Here is a 13,719-nt window from a genome sequence, read left to right as displayed (position 1 = left end):
CTCCATTCGTCCCTCCATTCACGCCTGTCGCGACACCACTGGAGGCGGGCTGCACGATGTTGGGGCGTGAGCGGAAGACGGCCTAACGGTGTGCGGGACCGTATCCCAGCTTCATGGAGACGGTTGCGAATGGTCCTCGCCGATACCCCAGGAGCAACAGTGTCCCTAATTTGCTGGGAAGTGGCGGTGCGGTCTCCTACGGCACTGCGTAGGATCCTACGGTTTTGGCGTGCATCCGTGCGTCGCTGCGGTCCGGTCCCAGGTCGACGGGCACGTGCACCTTCCGCCGACCACTGGCGACAACATCGATGTACTGTGGAGACCTCACGCCCCACGTGTTGAGCAATTCGGCGGTACGTCCACCCGGCCTCCCGCATGCCCACTATACGCCCTCGCTCAAAGTCCGTCAACTGCACATACGGTTCACGTCCACGCTGTCGCGGCATGCTACCAGTGTTAAAGACTGCGATGGAGCTCCGTATGCCACGGCAAACTGGCTGACACTGACGGCGGCGGTGCACAAATGCTGCGCAGCTAGCGCCATTCGACGGCCAACACCGCGGTTCCTGGTGTGTCCGCTGTGCCGTGCGTGTGATCATTGCTTGTACAGCCCTCTCGCAGTGTCCGGAGTAAGTATGGTGGGTCTGACACACCGGTGTCAATGTGTTCTTTTTTCCATTTCAAGGAGTGTAGATGAAAGACTGACGGAGCACACTTAAGTAACGACCGACAAAGCAACCAAAATAATGCATAAACTCGCCAGACTAAACGCCGTACATTACAGCCTACCATTCTCAACACTCAGGACCTATCACTGTGCACTCTTTGAGTCCGTGGTCTGCTTCGCGGCCAGCACATGGGCTCACAGGCTGCACTTAGTAACTTATAGGAACACGGTTAGGAGGGGGCAAAGAAGTGCGCTGGTAGGTTATCTGGCGCCTTCTGTACCACATCATTGGCAGCGCTATGTGTGATCCTTGGAATCTTTCCCATTGTCCTAACAATCAGACTGAGGGCAGCCATGTACTGGCTAAAGAAAGGAAGGCACGACAAGGTGACAGAGATCACAGGGCACAACCTTAATGATAGACGCCAACTTACCGAGTGGAGGGTGGAGACATGGCAGAGGGAATGGGACACGGGCGACAAGGGCCGTAGAGTCTACCAATTTTACCCAAACATCAGGGAACGTCTGCAGATGAATCATATAAACCCAAGTAGCGGCATGGTTCACTTTCTCTCGGGTCATGGCCCATACCCCATGCACCTCCACCGCATGGGACTCACTCAAAGTGATTCCTACACATGTGGCGTGAATGGATCACCAGCACACTTAGTATTCCACTGCCCAACTACAAATACAAACGCAGGATGACATAAATACAGCTACCAGGAATAAGGACACATGGGAGGAGATTAACCGGGTGACAAACGAAGTATCCCGCCGTACCACAGATTGCGACCAGAGACACAAAACACACGGGAAATGGAACCGTGGGAGACTACCAGCTCTGATGAAGAGAATGATACAGATCTTAAGGAAAAAACAAATTCTGAAAACAGCAACAATACGTCACTGACTCAAACTCAATGACGACTTTCAACACCAAGAATCTTGCCTAGCTAAGCACCAACCCAACACACTCAATTACGAATAACGCCTTAAACGTGCGATGCGGACAGGGAATGGATGGCTCTAAGCACATTCCGAGCACTCCATCCCCCTTTGGCTAGACGGGGTCATTCAGACCCTTTTCCCGAACACCTTCAAAACTTCTCCATTACCCTCACATATCCACAAATTAAACTCACTTTTTAAAGTACCATTAGGTTAAGTATAGTAGATAAGTCAGATTAAGATTTCTCTGCATGATTTTCTTTCATTGATTATTTTAAAGCATTTTTCGTAAAACAAAACGTAATTGCATTGCAAATTGTATCCAAACTGTTAATTCATGTACATAAAAATGTGATATCACCCAACAATAAAAGAAAAAGGTGAACAACGCAGAAACTGGTCCGCCTCCACGTGGCAGGGACGGTCAACATAGAGGGTGGATGCAAGCTAACAAACTTGCCGCCACTCACGATGGCTAAGACACCAGAAAACCTCGTTGGGTGCATCACAAAAGCACCAGCCATATACCCATAGGCTGCTGGTCACCCCCCTGGTTTAACGAAAAAAAGGTACCTATCCTCCTCTGCCCTCTCTCTCTTCTCAACATGTTTTCATTGCGTCGGTTTCTTGTCTGGCTGTCTGTTCGGTACAGATTTTGCAATCGATTGTAAATTAAGTTGCCGATGAGCTGGAGACTTGATATTTTAAACATACTGACCGTAGTCCAGCTTGGTTTTCCCTCTCCCATTTCCCACTTCGGCGAACTATCAGTGTCGCACAGTCTTCGTAGCATGCCAGCCGCCGCAGGTGGAGCTCCCATTCGCGTCTCACGCCAGATGTGAATTACGTTCTGTAATTCGTTTCGTGTGTGTGTGTGTGTGTGTGTGTGTGTGTGTGTGTGTGTGTGCAAAAATGACTAATGCAGACTGGTACAGACAAATGCAGACTGATGCTGACTGATGCAGACTGATTAATCGGAGGTCAGTACACTCGTTATAATACCTCGAGCGTCCAAGTATCACTGCGCGAGTGTGATCCGCGAGGAGAGAAGGTTCTACGTTAGCAGCAATCTCATTGGCTGCGTGACATATTAATATGCGGGTCGGCGGAAGCAGAATTTGGTCCGTCTCTAAGACAGCGCCATCTCGTTGTGCGGAGACGGACGAGTGCTGCGCCTGCGCTGTTGTGCTTAGCGGGGCGCGCTCTAGTGGGAAAGTTGTGTACGCGCTGAATACGCGGAACTATGTACACAACAGGTACCCTCCGCCACGCACCGTATGGTGGATTGCGGATTATGTACATAGATGTAGATGTAGATACGGAAGACTACAAACGGAAACGTGCTGAAGCGCCCCACAAATTTCCATGGGCCAACGCAACTGATGCAAGACTGTTGTCACTGGTGACGATTCCTGCTCCACTACACAAAACCAGAGCGGTTCTAGGCGCTGCAGACTGGAACCGCACGACTGCTATGGTCGCAGATTCGAATCCTGCCTCGGGCATAGATGTGTATGATGTCCTTATGTTTGTTAGGTTTATGTAGTTCTAAGTTCTAGGGGACTGATGACCATTGATGTTAAGTCCCATAGTGCTCAGAGCCATTTGAACCATTTTTGAACTTGCCGTGAAGGGAAACAATGGGGGAGGAGGGGGGGGGCGGTACAATATCATCGACGTACCGCTGTTGTGGAAGGGTGCCGCGGGGGACGATCAAAGGGGCCCTGCTATCAAAAGAAATGCCACCTCGGACCATCACTTTTGGCTGTCGGGCCACAAGGAGGGAGACAGTCGTGTTGGTAGCCCACTGCTGTCTGGAGCGTCTCCAGACACGTCTCTTCTGGCCATCGAGACTCAGTTCGAAGCGGGAATCGTCACTTACGATCATTCTGCTCCATTCAGTGAGATTCAGGACCCCGACGATCAGCGAAGACGTGTTTGTTAGCGCCCTAGATAGAGGTAGGATATCGATGTGACTGACCGCCAGCCGCCATATGGCCTGACAACCAGGAGTGATGCTCTGGGCTGTCGTTCCGTTTCGTAGCGGTACCCCTCTGGTTGTCACCTACGACACCCTTCTACATCTACATCTACATATATACTCCGCTAGCCACCAAGCGGTGGGTAGCGGAGGGCACAATTCGCGCCAAAGTGACATTTCCCCCTCTGTTCCACTCGCGGATCACCTCTGAACGCCTCAGTACGACCTCTTATTTCCCTTATCTTTGAATGATGATCGTTAAGCGATTTGAAAGTTGGTGGTAATAATATATGCTCTACATCCTCGGTGAGGATTGGATTTCGGAATTTAGTGAGCAGTCCCTTCTGTTTAGCGCGTTGTCCATCTGCAAGTGTGTCCCACTACAAACTTTCTACGAGATCTGTAACGCTCTCGCGATGGCTAAATGTTCCAGTCACGAATCTTGCCACTCTTCTTTGAACCTTCTCTATCTCTTGAATCAGACCCAACTGGTAAGGGTCTCATACAGACGATCAAGACTGGACGAACTAACGTATTGTAAGCTATTTCCTTTGTTGAAGGACTGCATCGCTTCAGGATTCTACCAATAAACCGCAATCTAGAGCTCGCCTTACCCGTTACTTCTGTAACGTGATCATTCCATTTGAGATCATTTAGAATAGTCACACCCAGACATTTGACGGATGTTACCGCTTCCAAAGACCGATCATTTATTTTGTACTCTTACATTAATGGGGACTTTCGCTTTGTTATACGCAGTAGGTTACACTTACTAATATTGAGAGATTACTGCCAGTCATTACACCACGCATTTATTTTCTGCAAATCCTCATTGATTTGTTCACAACTTTCGTGTGATACTACTTTCCTGTAGACTACAGCATCATCGGCAAGCAGTCTAAGGCCGCTGTGAATACCATCAACCAGATCGTTTTTCTATCCAACCCCATATGTCATCGGATAGAATGTAAGCCGCACTTTTTGTAGCAAGCGACAGTGCGGAACTGAGTCGAACGCCTTTGCCTTTCAAAAGTCGAGAAATATGGCGTCTACCTGGCAGCCGGTATCTATAGCCTGTTGTATATCATGCACGAAGAGGGCCAGCTGTGTCTCGCATGACCACTGTTTCCTAAAACAGTGCTCGTTTCTGCAGATGAGCTTCTCAGAGTCTAGAAAAGTCATTATGTCTGAACACAAAATATGTTCCATGATTCTACAAGAAATCGATGTTAGTGAAATTGGCCGGTAATTATGTGGATCCGGTTTCCTTAAAGCACAGCGCTACGTCGACGGCGCTCTGCGCCCCATTTTGTTGCCCTTCATGGCAAGCCTTCCTGGGCTTACATTTCAGCAACACAATGCCCCACTGCCCAGGGCCAGGGTTTCTGCTCCTTGTCCTTGTGCATGCCAAACCCTACCCTGACCAGCAAGATCCGAATCTCTCCCCAGCTGAGAATCTTTGGAGCATATGTGCCTGGTCCTCTAACCAGCTCGGCATTTTGACATTCATAAAGAAAAGGGACAGCAGAGATCCTGTAATACTACCTTGGGTAACGCCAGAAATCACTTTTGTTTTACTCGACGACTTTCCGTCAGATACTATGAACTGTGACCTCTGTGACAGGAAATCACGAATCCAGTCGCATAACTGAGACGATATTCCGTAAGCACGCAATTCGATACACAATGTTGAAGAAACCAGTCGTTTCCACTGGAACGTACTCTGCACGGATGAAGCTAGTTTCTCTCTGAACGGAGAGCGAAATAAACAGAATCACAGTTACTGGTCAGATATCAGTCCTCACTTGATACATCCATCGAAGGTGGCTGGCGTATCGAAAGCGTGGAATACACGACTCTCTTATTCACTGGCCTTCTTCATTCGTGCTACATTAACAGCAGTCTGCTGCCTGCAGTTGTTAGATGAAGGCGTTCTGTTGTCTCAAGACGGGCATCTGGACAGTTCAGCACGATGGTGCTCCACCATATTGCATATGAGCTCTCCAGGCGTACCTGCTTATGTTCTGTCTTCGAAGATTTCGCGACTGCTTTCACCACTGTACTGTGGGTTGTGTGTGGCCTCTCTGCACGGCAGCGGTTAAATTACTCTGCGATAGTACCGGTGCACCACTTTCCTGATACGAGGAGAAGGTCAACGTATCCGCTTCTTATTGCCGTCAGCTCTGTCCCATCACCTGTAAGGAAGGAACGTTAGTCATAACTCGAGAATGAATTATGTTATGCTCAAGAGATAAACATCAAGGCTTTTTTTCTTTTTATTCTCTAACTGTTCGATATGTCACATGACTCGTCTTCCACTTGAAAACTGCGGGTTGTATCCAAGATGGATGCTTCCAGAATGGACGCCCGTATGACACTAAATTTCTATTTATCCACCTGTCTTTGTCTTGAAAGAATGTACGCCCAGTAGTAACACAAATATAATAAGTATGGTTGTAGGTCTCGTCATTTATGTAATTGTTACTAGACCGAGTTGAAGTCTGTAGATAAGTATTACTGAACAGACGAATTTACAAAGCAGTTCTCGTTGTGATGGTGAACAGGTGTGGGAAGTTGCACTTCTCGGCAGCCAGTGATCATTAGACGTGCGTGGGCAGCGGACACGCTTTCTCTTGTCGGGAAGAAGTGTCACGCACGACATTACGCACTGTTCCGGCGATCTCCTTGTGGCTGCATGTTCACACCTTTCCATTCGCGATTAATGGACGCTCACTGATCAATGTCGGTTACTTGGTTCGCAATTAAATGTTAGCCAAGTTCTGGAGTACGAGTACTGCGTCTGCCTCTTGACTGCTGATTGCGTTTATATCTGCCCCTGACGCGAGAAGTTGCAGGAGACAGTAATTAGAGTGTCGAATACTCGAATACTGCGAGCAAGAACATTTGAAGAAGTTTTAGAGAACATGTTTTTATACCCGTCTTACAAACTCTTTGCCACTGGGTACATAAGTGTCGTGCAACACATTCTCAGAGAAGATACACCCACTCCGTGATGATGATATAGTATGGTATTTAGATCTTGAAGCAGAACTAGTCCTTTGCTATCACGCTAAGCACTGGCGGATCATCAGAGTAAATGGTAAGTGATACTTTCTACGAAAGTTACTTACGCCTGTTCAAGCTAAACAAATATTATTTTTATGTTACGTTTATGGCTCAGAATTGATTAGGCACATTTGTGGTAACATCAAAGCGATCTTATTTTTTATTGAAATGTGAAAATACAACGTTTTCTTATATAATTTTCGAGTGAAAATTAGGCCTGAAGTAATTGTTATGTAGATAGTGATCTTATGTCTAATTCCTGTTCGCACAGTCTCTTACATGTAACAACATAGTTTTACTCTGTCAAAGGTCCTAGATGAGCTAGTGAAAATCAAATTTCTCTCAGTGATTTCCTCACGAGAAATTATTTCGAGAGAATATTTCGTGATATGGTAACTACATACTTAGACTACTACAGTACTTAGAGTACTAAAGTACTGCCCTTTTAGATTTCAGTAAAAAGTAAGAACCGCTGATGATGGGACAAATTTGTCGTAACATCTTTGGATGAGGAAAGTGACTGAAGAGAGTTTTCGTAGTGCGTAAACGAGCTGACAGGCTGTCAGTGACAGTAATCCTATACTGAGTGACGTGCCGGAGTGTTGATACTGAACTAGCGTTACCTGGCCACACACACACACACACACACACACACACACACACACACACTCAAGCGCAAACACAATACGTTAATTGCCTATGTCAACCAAATTTTCATTACTGACTAAAAAAATCGTTTCAGAAACGAGGCACGAAAAGAAAATCGCTCATAGAGATTAAGAAACACATACATAATCAACACTCAACATAGCAATATTTTCAGGGATACCAAAAGATGTTTGCACCTATCTTTTAATGCTGGATACCAGGTGTATGGCCATGTTGGATTTTGCTAACACTGTTCTGTTGGACCAGGTGATCCCCGCCGTCATTGCCAAAACAATTAAACCATATAAGTAGCACAAATGTGTAGCTACGGGATGTATAACATTTTGTAAGTGGACCGAAAAATTTAATGTGGTGAGCCATGAATCATTACGTGTAAACTAGAATATGTGTAACAAGCGCAACTGTCATTATTGTTTGCAGATTGAAGATTTGATCAATGTGGCATCACTGTGGAAAATTATGTTGTATGATGCAGGGTACAATGAGGAGACTACATGGGGTCAAAATACCAGCATTATATTATTATTATTGTTATATCAACAATTTTAACAGTGTCAGAATTTCTGGATAACGACGTTGAATACGATCAAAAACTACTCAAAAAAATGCATTCACTAACAACATAAAGAAATGAGTGACAAAAATAACTTGGTGTGTCAAGTGTGAACATGATATAATTAAGAATATTAGAAATCACATGGGCTTATAAGAATATTAGGAATCACATAGGCTTATATGTTGTTGTGTTGTAATTGTGGTCTTCAGTCTAAACACTGATTTGATGCAGCTCTCCATGGTACTATGTCCTGTGCTAGCCTCTTCATTTGCAAATAACTACTGCAACTTACATCCTCCTTCATCTAATTATAGTATTCATCTCTCACCCCCCTGCACCTTTGCCCCTCCACCCCTACATTTCCCTCGAAATTTGTTATCCCTTTATGACCTATCAACCGATTCCTGCTGCTAATCAGGTTGTGCCACAAAATTCTTTTCCTGCTAATTCTGTTCTGTACATCCTCTTTATTTACATGATCTAGCCTTCTACTGTTAGCACTCTTCTGTAGCACCACATTTCAAAAGGTTCCATCCTCTTCTTGTCTAAACTGTTTATCGTTCATGTTTCACTTTCATACATGGCTACACTTCATACGAATACTTTCAGAAAAGACTTCCTTACACACAAATCTATATTTGAAGTTAGCAAACTTCTCTTCTTTAAAAGCATTTTTCTTTTCATTGCTGGTCTACATTTTGTATCCTCTCTACTTCAGACCTCATAAGTTATTTAGTTGCCCAAATAACAAAACTCGTCTATTACTGTATGTCTCTCGGTTCCTAATCTAATTCCCTCAGCATCACTTGATTTAGTTTGACTACATTCCGTTATCCTTGTTTTCCTTTTGTTGATATTCATCTTATATCCTCCTTTGAGGACACTGTCCATTCCAATTAACTGTTCTTTCATGCCCTTTGCTGTACTTGACAGGTTTACAGTGTCATTGGCAAAGCTCACAATTAGCATTATTCCTCCTTGAGCTTTAATTTCTACTCCAGCCTTTTATTTTTCTTCACTTCTTTCTCAGTGTACAGATTTTAAAAAATCTGGACCAAGCTACAACCCTTTCTCACTCCTTTCTCATTCTCTTTCTCTCTCATGTGCGCTGACTCTTCTAATTGTTTTCTGTACAAATTGTAAGTAGCATTTCACAACCTGTATTTTATCCTTGCGACATTCAGAATTTCAAAGGGAATGTTCCAGTCAACATTATTAAAACTTATCTCCAGGCCTGCAAATGCTATAAACATAGGTTTGTCTTTCCTGAACCTATCATCTGAGAGTTGTCATAGAGTCAGTATTGCCTCGCATTTTTATACATTTCTCTGGAATCCAAACAGGCATTCCCCGAGGTCAGTTTCTATCAGTTCTGCCATTCTTATGTAAACAGTTTCTGTTGATATTTTTCAAAATGGCTCTGAGCACTATGGGACATCTGAGGTCATCAGTCCCCTAGACTTAGAGCTACTTAAACCTAAGGACATTACACACATCCATGCCTGACGACGGGTTAGAACCTGCGACCGTAGCAGTAGCGCGGTTCCGGTCTGAAGCGCCTAGAACCGCTCAGCCGGCTGATATTTTTCACTCACGGCTTATTAACATTATAGTTTGGTATTTTCACACACTGCTTTCTTTGGAATTGGACTTATTACAGTCTTCTTAAAGTCTGATAGTATTTCGCCTGTCTCATACATCTTGCACACCAAATGAAATAGTTTTGACAAGGCTGACTCGAACAAGACTTTCAGTAGTTCTGACGGAATGTTGTCTACTCCAGGAATCTTGTTGCGACTTAGGTCTTTCAGTGCTCTGCCAAATTCTTCTCGCAGTATCATATCTTCCATTTCATCTTCCTCTACATCCTCCTTCGTTTCTATAATTTTGTCATATAGTTCATCTTCCGTGTATAAATGCTTTATATACTCCTTCCACTTTTCGGCTTTCCCTTCCCTCATTAGTACTGGTTTTCCACCTGAGCTCCCGATATTCATACAGTTGCTTCTCATTCTTTCTGGGGGCCTCTTTAATTTTCCTGTTAGTAGTATCTACCTTAACCTTAGTGATATATGGCTCTAAATTCGTACAATTGTCCTCTGGCCATTACTGCTCAGCCATTTAGCACTTCCTGTCAGTCTTATTTTTTTAGATGTTTGGATTCTCTTACGCCTGCTTAATTTTCTGCCTTTTTATATTTTCGGCTTTCATCAGTTAAATTCAGTACCTCCTGTGACATCCAATGATTTCTACTATGCCTTGTCTCTCAAAACTACTCATTCATCTTCTACTGCACTCCTTTCACCTGCTCTAGTCAATCATTGCCTCGTGCTCCCTCTGGAACTTTCAACAACCACTTGTTCTTTCAAGTTACCCGTGTCCCATCTTAATTTTTTTTCCTTTGCGAAATTTCTTCAATTTCAGTTTATAGTTCATAACCACTGCATTGTGGTCAGAGTCCTCCTGTGCCCCTAAAAAAGTCATATAGTTTAAAATGTGGTTCTGAAATCTCTGTCTTACCACTATATAATCTGTCTGAAACCTTTGGTGCATGCATGTCTCTTCCATGTATACAACCATCTTCCACGAGTCTTAAACCAAGTGTTAATGATGATTAAATTATGCTCTGTGCACAATTCTACATTACTTTTTCCCTGTCCATTCTCACTTACTGCTTTTCCTTCCATTCCTTTTCCTACTATCGAATTCCAGTCCCCCTTCAGAATTAAAATATGTCTTCCTTAATTATCTGAATAATTTCTTTCATCTCATCATACATTTCTTCTTATATAAACTTGTAATACTGTGGTAGGTGAGGGCCTCTTGTCTGTTATGGCTCCAATTACATCTTTACTATGCTTTTCACAGTAGCTTACCAGCATTCCTATTTTTTTCTTCATTATTAAACCCACTCTTGCATTATCCCTATTTGATTCTGTATTTATACCCCTGTATTCATGCTGTCCTGTACCGTCTGCCACCAAACTTCATCAGTTCCCACTATATCTAAGTCCAACCTACCCATTTTCCTTTTTAAATTTTGTAACCTACCTGCCCAATTACGGGATCTGATATTGCACACTCCAATCCATAGAATGGCAGTTTTGTTTGTCCTGATAAAGACATCTTCCTGAGTAGTTCCCACCTGGAGCTTCAAAGGGAGAGTAATTTACCTCCAAAATACTGTACCCAAGGGGACACCATCATCATTTAACCATACAGTAAAGACGCATTCCTTCAGGAAAAACTACAGCTGTAGTTTCTCCTCGCTTTCAGCTGTTCAAGGCACTGACACAGCAACGCCATTTTGGTTGACGTTACAAGGCCAGATCAGACATGTAGCCAGATTGTTGTCCTGCAACTGTTGAAAAGGCTTCTGCCCCTCTTCAGGGACCACATGTTTGTCTGGATGATGGGTTTGGTGAGGTCTGGACTTCGTAAAGAAAAGAAAAACATAATGGTCAAGTGCATTAGGGATAGCATGTCACGTGATCTCATGAACGATGCGTTCTCATTTCATTTTGGGAGACTTCCTCACTGAACCAAATGAACAGTTGAGCTGTAGATACAGGACAGGTGAATTGTTCAATGTGTGCGAATGTGGCGATGAGTACCTTGTAGTTTCACCTCTAGGTGTGGGAAGGCTATGGTAGCTGACATCCTTCGTTCATTGCAGCGGCAGAAAAGACTGGACAAGGAAGTCCTTTTGGCGTGCATTCTCTGTAGCACCAAGCTTTGCAATCATAGCGGATGGGCAGACAGAGTGTGTGGGACAACATGCTGGTTATCTTGCAGTACACTGGGAAAGCAACAGTTCTTCCTCTGAGCCTTCTGGTGTGTGACAATTGCGCAAGATGCGTAGTCAGGTATTTCTGTCATGCTATGTCGGGCAAAGCGTATCCAGAAATTATGACAGAAAGACACAGCTGGTGTGTTGTTGCCGTCTAAGTGCGTGATGGATGAAGTGTATGCAGATCTGATGATACAGAAGCACAACTGGCGTGTTGTTGCTTTCTAAGTAAAAGCAGATCATTGGAGAGTCCTGATCGATCCTTCTTTCATAGCCGACAAGAAGTAACAGTTCTCCCATGGTGACATACAGACACTCTTTATGGCTGGGTCCCTGGCACCAAACTGTTATTTGCCTCAGTCTGTCCACGGCAGTTGTGTCCCCAAGACTCAAGTGGCAAAAAGGGGTGAATAAGTTATTCGATTTTACTTCAGTGAGTTTAACACTATAGCTGATGCTATGAAATATACTTGGTGAGAAGAGTGAAGCATACCAGTAATACTCTGCTTATTGAGAAGTCTCAGGGTGTGGGGTTATGTCTCAACTACGTGCAACACCATGCTTCTGCTCCATCTGCTGTCACCTCGGCCTCCTGCGACATCCACTGCCCTGGTAGTCAGCCCATGTGTCAATGCAAGGCCCCACTTCGCGCAGGGCCGCCGTTGGATGTCTGGAATGTGGGTCATGCCCGACCACCTGCTGAACTGTGGCCTTCACCTGCCTCAGTTGCCGAGTCTCCGTCCACAACAGACTGTGAGGGAGTCTCAGAGCCCGTGTCTGATACGGTGCGAGCAAGTCTGCACTGTCCTCGTATACGCCCCGTAAGTGACTGACTCACTGTCATTTCATACATATTACATCGATTAAATAATAATTAACAATTAATATATAAACAGAGATAGAATTGCCTAACAATTGACACTAAGCATATACATAGATCAAAATACTTATTGACTAGTTTCTAATGAATAAACAGAGGTCCATTGTTCTGGCATATTCGTGATACATGTAACTGATGACAGTACCTTGTCATATGCAGGTATTCATGATCTCCGTACCGGGTGATCAAAATGTCAGTATAAATTTGAAAACTGAATAAGTCACGGAATAATGTAGATAGAGAGGTACAAATTGACACACATGCTTGGAATGACACGTGGTTTCATTAGAACCAAAAAATACAAAAGTTCAAAAATTTTCCGACGGATTTCGCTTCATCTGATCAGAATAGCAATAATTAGCATAACAAAGCAAGACGAAGCAAAGGTGGTGTTCTTTACAGGAAATGCTCAATATGTCCACCATCGTTCTTCAACAATAGCTGTAGTCGAGGAATAATGTTGCGAACAGCACTTAAAGCATGTCCGGAGTTATGGTGAGGCATTGGCGTCGGATGTTGTCTTTCAGCATCCCTAGAGATGTCGGTCGATCACGATACACTTGCGACTTCAGGTAACCCCAAATCCAACAATCGCACGGACTGAGGTCTGGGAACCTGGGAGGCCAAGCATGACGAAATGGCGGCTGAGCACACGATCATCACCAAACGACGCGCGCAAGAGATCTTTCACGAGTCTAGTAATACTTTGTTGTTCTTTTTAATAAAACCCCATGTCAATCCAAGCATCTCTATCTACATTATTCCATGGTTTATTAAGTTTTCAAATTTACACTGACTTTTTGATCACACGGTACTTTGCCCCCGTATTTCTCATTTGGCAGTACAAAAAAACTGCTTTATTTTACTTTCTGCCTAAACATGCAGCTACTTAAGAATGTAGACTATGTTTATATAAAACAAAACTACGCTGAATTTGTGCCATCTGCTGTTGACTTCGTGACCTGTGAATAATATCATGAACAAAAACAGACATACCAACGTTAGAAACCAAAGGAAGGAATGTAATACTACATTAAAAATGCTAATTAACTTTCTGCTTATATACCTTCGTCTTATGGCTTACACATGTTTATTTTCATAGTGACTTACACTGTTGGCAGACATTCTGCTCAGCCCCCATGATTCCTTGTTCAATATT

The 13,719-nt window shown here is 44.0% G+C and overlaps 1 protein-coding gene across 1 annotated transcript in view; it reads left to right on the top strand.

The window, feature by feature from the left end:
* Positions 1 to 13,719, top strand: part of LOC126285033 (diacylglycerol lipase-alpha) — a 591,792-nt gene that overhangs the window by 373,069 nt on the left and 205,004 nt on the right. The window lies entirely within an intron of this gene.

This window comes from Schistocerca gregaria, chromosome 8, assembly GCF_023897955.1.
Source record: "Schistocerca gregaria isolate iqSchGreg1 chromosome 8, iqSchGreg1.2, whole genome shotgun sequence".
In the NCBI taxonomy this organism is placed as follows: Eukaryota; Metazoa; Arthropoda; class Insecta; order Orthoptera; family Acrididae; genus Schistocerca; species Schistocerca gregaria.
Note: the sequence above shows the minus strand (reverse complement) of the source record. Positions and strands in the feature narration are given on the sequence as shown.